We start from the raw sequence: 12,516 nt of genomic DNA, 5'->3' as shown, positions 1-12,516 counted from the left end.
ATAGTGAAGACAACACCTGCACACAATAGTAATGGTCATTTCTCCAAGAGCAGGTGTGTGAAATAAACCAACCTTCGGCATCTTTAATTATATTTAATTAGAGCCTGTGAAATGTGAAAGGGATAGCAGTTGCCATGACTGCATCTAATGGTAATTACCATGTCAAACCTCTCCAGTTTGACTTACTGCCAATTTTAGAGCCCATAGAAAGTGAGAAGCAAAAATAGAAGTTGGGGCAGTTGCCAAAAATGCATTTTGTGATAATGAATAGTGAAATGCAGCACAAAGCCACCTAACTCATCACACACATTTGTATATTTCTAGGCATGCTTACCTACCAAGTTGTATCATTTCATTTTGTTTGATTGAGGCTCATGGGAAATAAGAGTATTGTCTTTGGAAAGAAATGTTTAAATTCTGGAAATAATCATATTGTATTGTATTGACCATGTGCCACTGTTGTACAATTGTCTTGATTCAGAAACTCGATACTGAAAAAAATCAATTGTAAGCATGAACAGTTGCTACCTTTGTACTCACCCAGCATCACAGGTAAGTCTTCTCATCCAGAGAGGGGGTTGGGAAGAGGCTGCTAAGTCCCAACCTGGGTTAAGCAATAATTAAAAGGGAAGGGGGAAAGTTTTAGCTCCAACCAATCAATAAGCATTATTTAGCACCTACTAAGTGTCAGGAACTGTGCAAAGCACTGGAGACACAAAGAGAAAAGTGAAAAAGTCCCTACCATTGAGGAGCTTACATTCAATCAAGCTCTACATCAAGTAAGTAGCAAGGAGAAGTAAAGGACAGAAAGACAGGATGTCTTTCTCTAGACTCTAGAGCAGGAATTTTTTTACCTACGGTCTGTGAACTTGTACACACACTCACACACACAGAGGAGCATACACGCACACATAAAACTGTGCATACCCTTTGATCCAACAATATACTACTACATACATAACCTATATCAGATTGCATGTTCTCTTGGAGAGGGGAAAATGGAGGAAGGAGGTGAAGAATTTAGAACTCAAGATTTTATAAAAGTGAATGTTGAAAACTAAAAATTAATCAATTTTTTTTAAAAGGATCCTTGGCCTAGAGCTTTATCACAGTTGAGCACCCTACCAGCATGCTGACAATATATTTAACTTTCCTGTTGCCATAAATATTATTTTCACTTAATTTATGACCAATAGTCACTTTTCCAAATTTAGTATTGAGTCATTCCCATTCATTCATTCAACAAGCATTTATTTGTGCTATAAGAAATGACAGATGTGATGAATGTAGGTAAGCATGAAAAGACTTGCATAAATTGAAGAAAAGTGAAATAAAACCAGAAAAGCAACATATAAAATGAGGACAACAATGTAAAGGGAAACAAAAACTGCCACAAAACAACAGAAAAATAATATTGCAAAATTACAAAGAATAAGTTTGGCTTCAAAGAACAGATATGAGAAGAAGACACCTCTCCTTTGCAGATATGGGGAATATTGAATATATTGTCCATTTTTTCAACATTTTGATCAGTTTTGCTGGGGGGAGGGGTACTATCTTATTTTTTTCTTTTTTAAAAAATTACTATAAGAAAAGGCTCTCTGAAAGGGGGAGAGAGGGATGAACACAGGGAGAAATTTGGAAGATATAAAAACAAAAGATTTCAATAAAAGTGAATTTTAAAAAGAAAATAAATGTTGCAAAATTATAAAGAATGGTCCCAAAGAAGATCTGTGAGAAGACAATTTCTTCCACACACATTGCAAAGGTATAAAAGGTTCCATTTTTGTGGAATGTTGCCTATGCCAGATTTTTTTTTTCAATATTGATTGGTTTTGCTGAATTTTTTACCTTATTTCTTTTTTTTTCTCTTTTTCATAAAAATTTTTTGTTAGAAGGGATGGCTCGGGGAAGGAAGCAAGCATAAGGGATGAAGGAGGAAATATAGGTGATATAAAAATAAAAGACATTGATGGTATTTATTTTTAATTTACCAAGCATGTACTATGTTTCAAGCATTGAATTATGGACTAGGAATACAGAGACAAAAGGAGCTATATTCTTTCAGGAGAGTAACATGTACACCCATAAGCAAATACAAAATGCAGAGTGTGCCAGAAATCTTAATAGCATTAATTGCCTAAAACTGCACTAAGACTTTTGAAACACAAAGTTACAGCAGATTTTTGAAATACAAAGTGAATAGAAATTTGCATGTAATTTAGAGCACTGACAATGAGAGTGGCAGAAACTAGATGTAGAGGGAGATAGATGAGCAGTGCTTGGAAAGAAGAAATAAAAGGCTAGGATTCTAAGAGATAAAGGTGAAGAGGGAAGGCATTCCAGGCATGGGGGACAGTCTATGCAAAGGTGTAGAGCTAGGAAATGGAATGTCTTGTACAACAAACAGTACAAGTTGTCCAGTTTGGCTGGAACCTACAAACATGAAGCAGAATAATGTGCAATAAGCCTGGAAAGGCAAACTGAAGATTGTGAAGGGTGAAATGTTTGGCTTCTGACCTTATCATTCAAATGTCACTGCCGTCTCCAAGATTGCCAATGATCAAATTTTAATTTCCAAATGACTGGTCTTTTCTCAGTCCCCATCCTTGTTGACCTCTCTGCTGCATTTGACACTTGACTATCATCTCCTCCTGGATTCTCTCTCCTCTTTAGGGTTCCCTGAGACTGCTCCTGGTTCTCTTGCTACATCTCTCTGACTGCTCCTTCCTAGTCTCATTGCTGGATCTTTGTCAATATCATGCCCACTAACCTTGGGTGTCTACAAGTCTCTTGGTTCTTCTTTTCCTTCTACACTATTTCAATATTTCATTTACTCATTGACCAAAAAGTGGAAAGGCTGTCTGTAGGAGGTGGGATTTTAGTTGGGATTTAAAGGAAACCAGGGAGGTCAGTAGGCAGAGTAGAGGAGGGAGAGCATTCCAGAGATGGGGAACAGCCAGAGAAAATTCCCAGTGCTGAGAGATGGAGTATCTTATTCGTGGAACAGCCAGGACAGTGTCACTGGATTGTGTTGGGGAGTAAGGTGTCAGAAGATTGGAAAGGTAATAGGGGGCTAGATTATTAAGGGCTTTGAATGCTAAGCAGAGCATTTGGCATTTGTACCTAGGGACAATAGAAAGCCACTGGAGTTTATTGGGGGTGAGGGGTCAGTGATATAAATCAGACTTGCATTTTAGGAAAATCACTTCAGTGGCTTGTCAAGGTAATGAGAATTTCCCTTCTTTGAAAATAAACTCTGCCCCCTAATAGGTTGAATGTAGTCACATGGAGCCTGTGGTAGGAGGAGTTTGATGAAGGGTGGAGCAGAACCCACAGGAAGCTGGAAGTCAGAACTAGAGTAGGTCGGGAGGAGAGCATGCATCCCAAGGAGTGAGACAGGTTTGTGAATAAATTTTTTTTTGTTGCTTTTTGGAGGGCAATTGGGGTTAAGTGACTTGCCCAAGGTCACATGGCTAGTTTTTGTGTTAAGTGTCTGAGGTCAGATTTGAACTCAGGTCCTCCTGACTCCAGGGCTGGTACTCTACTTACTGCGCCACCTAGCTGCCCTGTGAATAAATATTGATCTTATATTGGTTTGTAGGAAGGCTAAAGAATGCTGTGGCTCTCTGTGTTGTTACAGCTTATTAACTTCTTTGCTACTATGATGGAATCAGCTTACTGGTTTTGGGATTTGATTTGCTGGTGTCTGTATAAATGTTTCACTTCTATCTTCTACATGAAGAGTCTGCTATATTTTGTGATCAAGCACCATGCAGGAATATTTATAGTCACAGTTGATGCTGTAAATATTGCATTGGCACTACATGACTGAATGGAGAATGGATGGGAGTGGAGGAAAACTTGAGGTAAGCAGACCCACCAGCAGGCTATTGCAGTAATCAAGGTGTGAGGTGATAAGGATCTGCATCAGACTGGCAGATGCGTTAGAGTACAGAAGGGAGCACATTCACGAAATATCTGCTGATCTCATCAGGGTTCAAGTATCATCTTTATGCAATGACTCTCAGATCTATGTATCTAGTCTTAATGTCTCTCCTACTCTCCAATCTCACAAAAAGTCAACTCAACAAGCATTTGTTAAGTGCTTATATACCCGGCATGGTGCTAAGTCCTGGGGATACAAACAAAAGCAAAAACTGTCTCTGCCCTCAAAGAGCTTATATTCTAATTATCTAATGCAATGGTGGTGAACCTGCAGCTTCCACGCCATATGTGACCCTTTAGGTCCTTGGGTGTGGCTTTTTGACTGAGTCCAAGTTTTATAGAACAAATCCTTTTCTTAAGGACATTTGTCCTGTAAAGTTTGGATTCAGTCAAAGGGCTGCATTTGAGGACCTAGAGGGCCTCATGAGACCTGGAGGCTGCCGGCTCCCCATCCCTGATCTGATGCATTGCCACCTGCCTTTTGAACATTTTGAATATGATGACCCATAGGCATTGCAAACTCATTTCCAAAACAAAACTTACTGTCTTTCTCCCCAGGTCCCTCCCTCTTCTGAACCTCCTTATTACTGCCAGAGGAACCAATACCATTCCAGTAACTCAGACTCAGAACCTCAGTGTTATTTTTGACTCTTTACTTTTTCTCTCTAGTACCTCATTGTAAAATATGGGTTGATATTATACAATACTATACACATATCTTATGTGTTTCTGAGTTTCTAAACTTCTTCTGTGTCATCTGCTATCTTTTTCGAGTTGTCTATGGCTTCCACAAAATTCCCCAAAAATTCCCATTTAATTTCTTATGTTGACCCTGTGATATATTGAAACTGTGATGGGAAGAGTCACAAAGTGGAAGGGAAAATAGTATAGCTAGAGATAGCAGAAGAGATATGTGAATAGCTGTAGAGACAGATATATGGAGACATATAGAGGCAGATAGATATTGATATAGATTTACATAGATAGATAGATAGATAGGTAGATAGATAGATAGATAGATAGATAGATAGATAGATAGACAGACAGACAGACAGACAGACAGACAGACAGACAGACAGACAGATAGATAGATAGATAGATAGATAGATAGATAGATAGATAGATAGATAGACAGACAGACAGACATATAGATTTAATTTCTACCTCTCTTTCAAGTTCCAGGTCATCCAAGTTTCCCTAACTTGATTTCAATCTTGCAACAGTAGGAACAATGCCTTTTATTTCCTTGCGTTCCCCCGAGAGACCTAGCACGATATCTAGGACAGAGTAAATAAGTATTGATTTTTTTATTAAATCCCCAAATCCCTCGAATTATCTTTCAAACAAGGGCTTGAATGAGTAGAAATGGGCAATGTGTGGTCATTTCAGTCTTAAATCTTAAAACTGAAACACATCTTAAAACTGAAACCTATATTAGACTTCTTTAATTTTATAAAATTATATAAATATATACAATATATAAACATATAAATAAATATAAAATAGAATTAATTCTATATTGGTATGCATAAATTGTCTATCCCCTTCTCCAGTATGATTTCCACCCCCTCAGGGGACTCTGAGTGGTCCCTTTCTGTTTAATTGTGGGATACTGAAAAATGACATCAAAGCAGGCCTGACATTTCTCTATCAGTAAATGTTTTCCACATATCCTGTGCTCTTTCTTGGGCCTTTCCTTCCCTGTGTTTATTGTTAGCAGGCTTCAAGGGCCTGACTCTAAAAATTCCCTATTATAGGCCAATAAAAGGAAGTATAGTGAGGCACTTCTGTTATTTAAGAATCATCAGATAAGTTTTTGATGAACTCTAAGCAACTCTGAGCATGTAATGATTTCCTCTATGGGATTTCCACACAAATTCCCTTTCTCCTCTTTCTTTTATTAGGCCTGGTGAGCTTTGCAGCCTGTTTCCAGATGGTCTGAAGTTTCTGAATAGATGACTCGGCCCACAGGCCTGGCAAGAGTATCCTTTAAAATCTGTATTAACGACTGGGGCATCTGCTGTCCTCACACCTCAGCAAATCATGTCAAGATGAAAAATGTCTTTGTACATTTTGAGTGTGGTGTGATGAATTATGTTCCAGGCTCCTTTTGCTTAGAGGGAAATAAATTGGGAGACCACCACTGGCTTCCAGTAAGACTTACCCTAATTTCCAGTATGAGTCTAAAAATAGTCCAGATTCTTCATGACCCACTCAATCTGCTAATCTTCCAGAGGTCACTGTATTCCAAGCTTGATTTCAAGGCACTCCTCAGCCTTCAAATCTTATCTGAGGCAGAACTAGATTGGACTGAGTATTCTGTAATCTATAGAAGTATGTTTTTGCTATTGTGGTTCAGTCATTTGAGTTGCACCCAACTCTTCATGACCCCAAATGGGGTTTTCTTTTTTTCTTTTTTTTCTTTTCTTTTCTTTTTTTTTTTTTTTTGCCTTTTTGGAGGGTGGAAGGCATGGCAGTTGGGGTTAAGTGACTTGCGCAAGGACACACAGATAGTAACTGTTAAGTGTCTGAGGTCAGATTTGAGCTCAGGTCCTCCTGACTCCAGGGCGGGTGCTCTATTTACTGTACCACCTAGCTGCCCCTTGGGGTTTTCTTGCAAAGATGTTGGAGTAGTTTGCTACTTCCTTCTGCAGCTCATTTTACAAATGATAAAACTGAGGCAAACAGTGTTAAGTGGCTTGCCCAGGGTCACAGAGCTAGTAAGTGTCTGAGGCCAAATTTGAATTAAGGAAGATAAGTCTTTCTGACTTAAGTCCCAGCACTCTAATGTGACACCTACATATCTCTTGAAGTATAGCCTGACCTGTAAGAATTCCCAGGTGATTAATTAGCACATTTCAGGAAATGCTAGAGAAATTCATATGGTCCCTTCATTGGGTCTAGGTGGATAAATCCTCAGGAGTGCTATTCTGAGATCTATTCTCACCTAAAGATTACTGAAGGCCGAGGCAGTCCCATCAATGGTGACCTGCAGCAAAACTCTCTTCTATATCTTTCTTCTCAATAGGAGAATAGTAGATTTTTGTCTTATATACCTAGGAGAGGATTCAATACTATCATAGGGTTATTAGTGCTCTACCTCAGGGCAAAAACAAACAGGGAAACACACTTTCTCTTCTGTGGCTACCATCACCTTGCCTTATTCATGGTTCTCTTCAGTGTTCAGAAGCATCAGGATAGCCAGTCCCAGATTGCAGTCCCCAGGATTCCATCACAATGGTGCTCTTTCTCCATAATGATTCTTCCAAGCCTTCCTCCAAGTCTTAGAGAGGTGGGGACCAGACTCTTGGTGATTGTCTGCCTCCCTCTCAGTGTGACTACACTCACAGTTGGACTACCCGCTCAGCCCTAACTCTCCAATGAACTTTCCTTAAAAATTCCGAACTAGGGGGAGGCTAGGTGGCTCAGTGAATAGAGCACCGGCCCTGGAGTCAGGAGGACCTTAGTTCAAATCCGGCTTCAGGCACTTAACACAAAAAATTAGCCATGTGACCTTGGGCAAGTCACTTAACCCCAATTACCCTCCAAAAAGCAGAAAAAAATAATAATAATTCCAAACTATATTGCCGCCTAATAAAAACATGGTAACCACCTCCTCAGAGCTAACACAGGGTTTAAAGGCTGTGGTCCCTTGTGTTAGAAAATTTCTCTCCCTTTTGTTGTCACTTTTCTCCAAAGTACATTGGAAGCTTTGAGTTTTCACAACAACACATACAATTAGACTTATCATCCAAGTAGTAAATAAACATAGGTTACCATAAAGAGCAGAATTTTCAGTATTAAATCATGTATATTTATAAAAAGCAATATTTGTGTCCTTTGCTATAACATGTTAGATTGTGAATTCCTTGAGGGCAGGACTGTCTTTTGCCTCTTTTTGTTTGCCCAGCACTTAGCACAATGCCTGGCATGTTGTTACTGTTCAGTCTTGTCAGGCATGTCCAACTCTTTGTGATGCCATTTGGGGTTTTCTTGGCAAGGATACAATAGTGGTTTACCATTTCCTTCTCTAGCCCATTTTCCAGATGAGGAAACTGAGACAAATAGGGTTCGAGCTGGTTAAGTGTCAGAAGCCAGATTTGAACTCAGGAAGATGCACCATCTAGCCTGGCACATAGTTGGCACTACATAAATGTTAATTGACACACACTATGTCCCATGTATTAGGCAGGCAGCTGCCTAGCTAGCTGCTTCTCCTCCTGGCTTCACTCCTGTCATATGTGTGCATCTCACCACCAATGGAGTTCTGAGCAGAGTCACAAAATGGAGGAGTTAGAAGGGACTTTAGTGACCATCTCATCAAACCTATTAACAAAAGAAATCCCTACTACAACATATCCAATAACTGGTCATCAAGCCCCTACTTGAAGATTTCAAGAAGGAAGTTGCCACTTTTCAAAGCTCTTGATCCAAGAAGTATTGAGAGGTCTGGACTGATTCTTTCATCTTCAACAAATGACTGGAGAGGGTATTTACACAGGTACTGAACTATCCAGATGTCAACTCTTATCATGTCTGCTTCTGCCCATCAACATCTTTAATACTTCAAAAGATCTGGGTTTTCCTCAGTATGGATGAGTCCCTGAGTCAATGCAAATCACAGACCTTCACACCTTGCTCTGGTCCACACATCCATCACCTGGTGTCAAGCCTATGGGATGAGTATCTCCAAACAGGTCCTCACCCGACCTGCATTCAAACCCTGTCCAGCTTAGTGGAACCCCTCAGCCTTCAAGAATACTGCCATAGTTATATGGCTTGAATTTTAGCAGAGGCTGTCAGTCAACATCTCTTAGGAAACTTGAAAATACGGTTCAGTATTCATTCTAAATAAAGGAGTGCCAGAGCAAACATGACCTCCCAGTCTACTCTTGCCTGGGGATGCCCCAGGGATGATGGGTGTTTCCACCCTCTCCTTTTCATGCCCCAGTTCTTTACCATGCAGTCACAGATTTAGAACTGGGATATGTCCCTTTAGTTTGGATCTGTGCCATGCAATGATGAGCTCAGTTCGTGTGATGATAGAATCATAGATTTAGAGCTTGAAGAGGTCACAAAGGCCATCTGGTCCAACTCCCACATTTTAAAGATGAGGAAACTGAGGTCCCCATAGGTGATTTGCCTGTGATCACACAGGTAGTAAATGGCAGGCCTACCTAAGTCCTTTAACTCCAGACCTAGCTGTGCTCTCAGGGATGTTAGACACGAGAAAAAGAGGCCCCTGAAAGGCCCCACTCTGACAATTTGGTTGTGATCACAATTTAAAATATAAAAACTCTGGTCTACAGGGTCCTAAGCGGTTTGGGTCCTTGCTACTTTGCAAATTGCTTCCCTCCCTATGTGCCGGAATAGCCATTAAGATCAACCCACATTCCCTGCTGACAGATCCCAAAATCTATCAGCAGGGAACAGGAGGAAAGGCATTTTCTGAGGATGGCTCCTGGCCTACTGTGGTTTGGCAGAGAGCCAGTCTGCTAACTCAGGGGGCACAGTGCAGACCTGTCTTTTAAGCCTAGTGTGCTATTGATTTCAGTGTGCTTGTCATTACTGTACATTACTGGGGCTGGAAGTATGGGTATGTGGGTGGCTGGGGGAGGGGAAGAGTCATAACAGCATTCTGAGTTAGAATCACAGTATGTTAGAGTCAGAAGGAACCATAGAGGGCCATTTGTTCCAAATCCCTCATTTTATAAAGAAGGAAACTGAAATGGAAATGGAAAAATGACTCCCTTGAAATCACATAGCTAATGAATGTCATGAGCCGGACTTGAACCAGACCTCCAAGTCCTACTCTGGTAATCTTTCTACTACACCATTCTGGTTAGTAGTGCTAGCACCTGGGCTGAACAAAGCAATAGGTTCAATAATGTCACTACTTGGGGCAGTTGGGTAGCACCAACCCTGGAGTCAGGAGGACCTGAGTTCAAATCCGGCCTCAGACACTTGACACTAGCCATGTGACCTTTGGCAAGTCGCTTCAACCCAATTGCCTTGCCTTTCCCCCTCCAAAAACAAAACAAAACAAAACAAAACAAAAATAATGTCACTGCTTATTAGCTGTTCCATGGTAGTTCTGAATGAGGAATGAAGTTAAAACTCATGACTAAAAGGAAATTGTGATATTCTCTGGAACAAAACCCACTCCATTGTGCATTATTATGAATAATGGAGAGTTTTCTATTATGCAATTTTCAAAAACAAAACAAAACAAAACACCTCACCCTATACAGGGCACTATAACCTCAAGAGATTATCTTCCTTTCCATTCAGAGCAACTTGTTTGGTCTAATCCTAAACCAATTTGTGTACGTTTTTGAAGTCACTTTTGATGCAATGACAGCAGTCATTGGGTCCCTTCCAGCTGAATATGCTTTGCCTATAGACTTTTTATTCTCTAGTTGCTAGAGGAGCAGTAAAAGAAGAGCTTTCCCACATAATCCTTCCTTTCCACTAACAGGGAAACATAAGTAAAATCTGAAAGTGGAAAGGGTCGTGAACTTGTGCCAGTCTCTATCACCCTCTGAGAGCAGGAGTTCTTAACCTGGAATCGGTGAAGTTGTTTTCACATTTTGATACTTGTATTTCAATTGGTTTCTTAGTAATCTTATGTGTTTAATTTTATACCTACACAAGCATTTTTCATTATGAGACAATTTGTGGCATGGTTGATAAAGCACCGGGCCTGGAGTTAGAAAGACCTGAGTTCAAGTTTTACCTCAAATACTTACTAGCTGTGTGGTCCTGAGCAAGGCACTTAACTTCTGTTTGCCTCAGTTTCCAAAACTGTAAAATGGGGATAATATTAACCCCTACCTCACAGGTTATTTAGAAGATAAAATGAGGTAATATTTGTAAAGCCCTTAGCAAGATATCTGGCCCATTGTAGGCACTATAAAAATGCTCATTCCCTTCCCTTCCTTTGTTCTAAAAGGGCATCTCTCTGCTTCACCAGATTGCAGAAGGGGTCCATGAAACCAAAAAAAGTTAAGTACTCCTGCCTTAGAGGGTTTTGCTTAAATGTTTTCAGGGAATGTCCTTGGTAAGGTTTGTTTGAGTATTTACTGGGAAGTGTGTGTTGCATCAAAATAAAATATAGTAATAGTTTTAAAAAAATTTAAAGAGCAAAGTTTTTACTTTTTGTGGTAGCAATGGATTGGAAACAAAATAAATGCCCATCAATTGGAGAATGGCTAAGCAAGCTGTGGTATGTAAATTACTACACCATGAGAAATGAGAACTAGGAGGAATATAGGGAAACATAAGAAGACACATGAACTAATACAGAAAGAAGTAAACAGAACTAGAAAAAACAATATACATGATCACTATAACAATGTAAATGGAAAGAACAACAACAAAAAAAGAGATGAAATAAAACCGAACAGTGTGTAATTGTAATAACCAAGCTTGGCCCTAAAGAAAAGTTGAGAAAATACACTTCCCTCCCTTTTTTTGCAGAGGTGGGAGACTATGAATATGAAATATCATATGTACTGTCAGACTTGAGTAATGTGTTGTTAAGCATTGCTAAGCTTTTTTTCTTTTTCCTTTTCATTCTTTGTTGTGTGGGATGGTTCTCAGGGTAGGAGAAGGGAGATGGATAGATTAAGAAATAGAGGTGACAAAAGGACAAAAAATATCAATAAAATCATTTTAAAAGATAGTATAGCCTTTCCACTGACTCTGCCATATTCCAGTAAGTTGCCAAAATGACAAACACAAAAGGAAAATGGAGAGGGACATGATACATGTTTTCTAGGCCCTTTGGAAACATGTCCCTTTGACTACATATTTGTGAATATAAAAGAAAGGTGATATTATAGATATCAAGAGTATGGGCACAGTTTAGCAGGGAATGCCCCACAAATGTTACCGTGGTAAGACTGGATGGGTATATAATGTTATTCAACATGCTATACACCCAGAAATAACCGGCCATGTAACCTTGAGCAAGTTACTTAACCCCAATTGCTTTATTAAAAAAAAAAAAAGGGCGGGCGGCCAGGTGGCTCAGTGAGTAAGAGCACCAGCCCCAGAGTTAGGATGACCTGGGATTAAATCCAGGCTCAGATACTTAGTACCACACCCAGAAATAACTGGCCATGTATCCTTGAGCAAGTTACTTAACCCCAAATGCTTATAAAAAAAAACATGCTATAGGCATTGTTTTAAACAAACAGGTAGAGAGAAAGATTCTAGCCAAGAGAATTAATGTGTATATTGAGTATATTAAGATCTCTAAGAGCAGAGATAGCTTCCTGAAGTGGGCAAAGCAAAATGATCAGAAGAAGAAGGACCTAAAGCAAAAGGGCCCCTGGGTTCAAATGTCAGCATGCTCTATACCCAGAGAAACACATTTTGTGAAAACCAATGGTGAGGAGGGGAGCCTGAGCTGATGAAACTGATCCCCTATGAATTCATGGCATAAATGACTATAAAAATTAATCAATCAATTAATTAATAGATAAATAAATGAATAAAAGCTTCCTGGATTATGAAGAAAAAAGATAACAAAGTTTTCAGGTTTCATTGTTAATAAATCCAGAT

This window comes from Petaurus breviceps, unplaced genomic scaffold, assembly GCF_028583685.1.
Source record: "Petaurus breviceps papuanus isolate PSGF00001 unplaced genomic scaffold, PetGlider_PUasm1.0 224, whole genome shotgun sequence".
In the NCBI taxonomy this organism is placed as follows: domain Eukaryota; kingdom Metazoa; phylum Chordata; class Mammalia; order Diprotodontia; family Petauridae; genus Petaurus; species Petaurus breviceps.
This window is presented reverse-complemented; position numbering follows the sequence as displayed.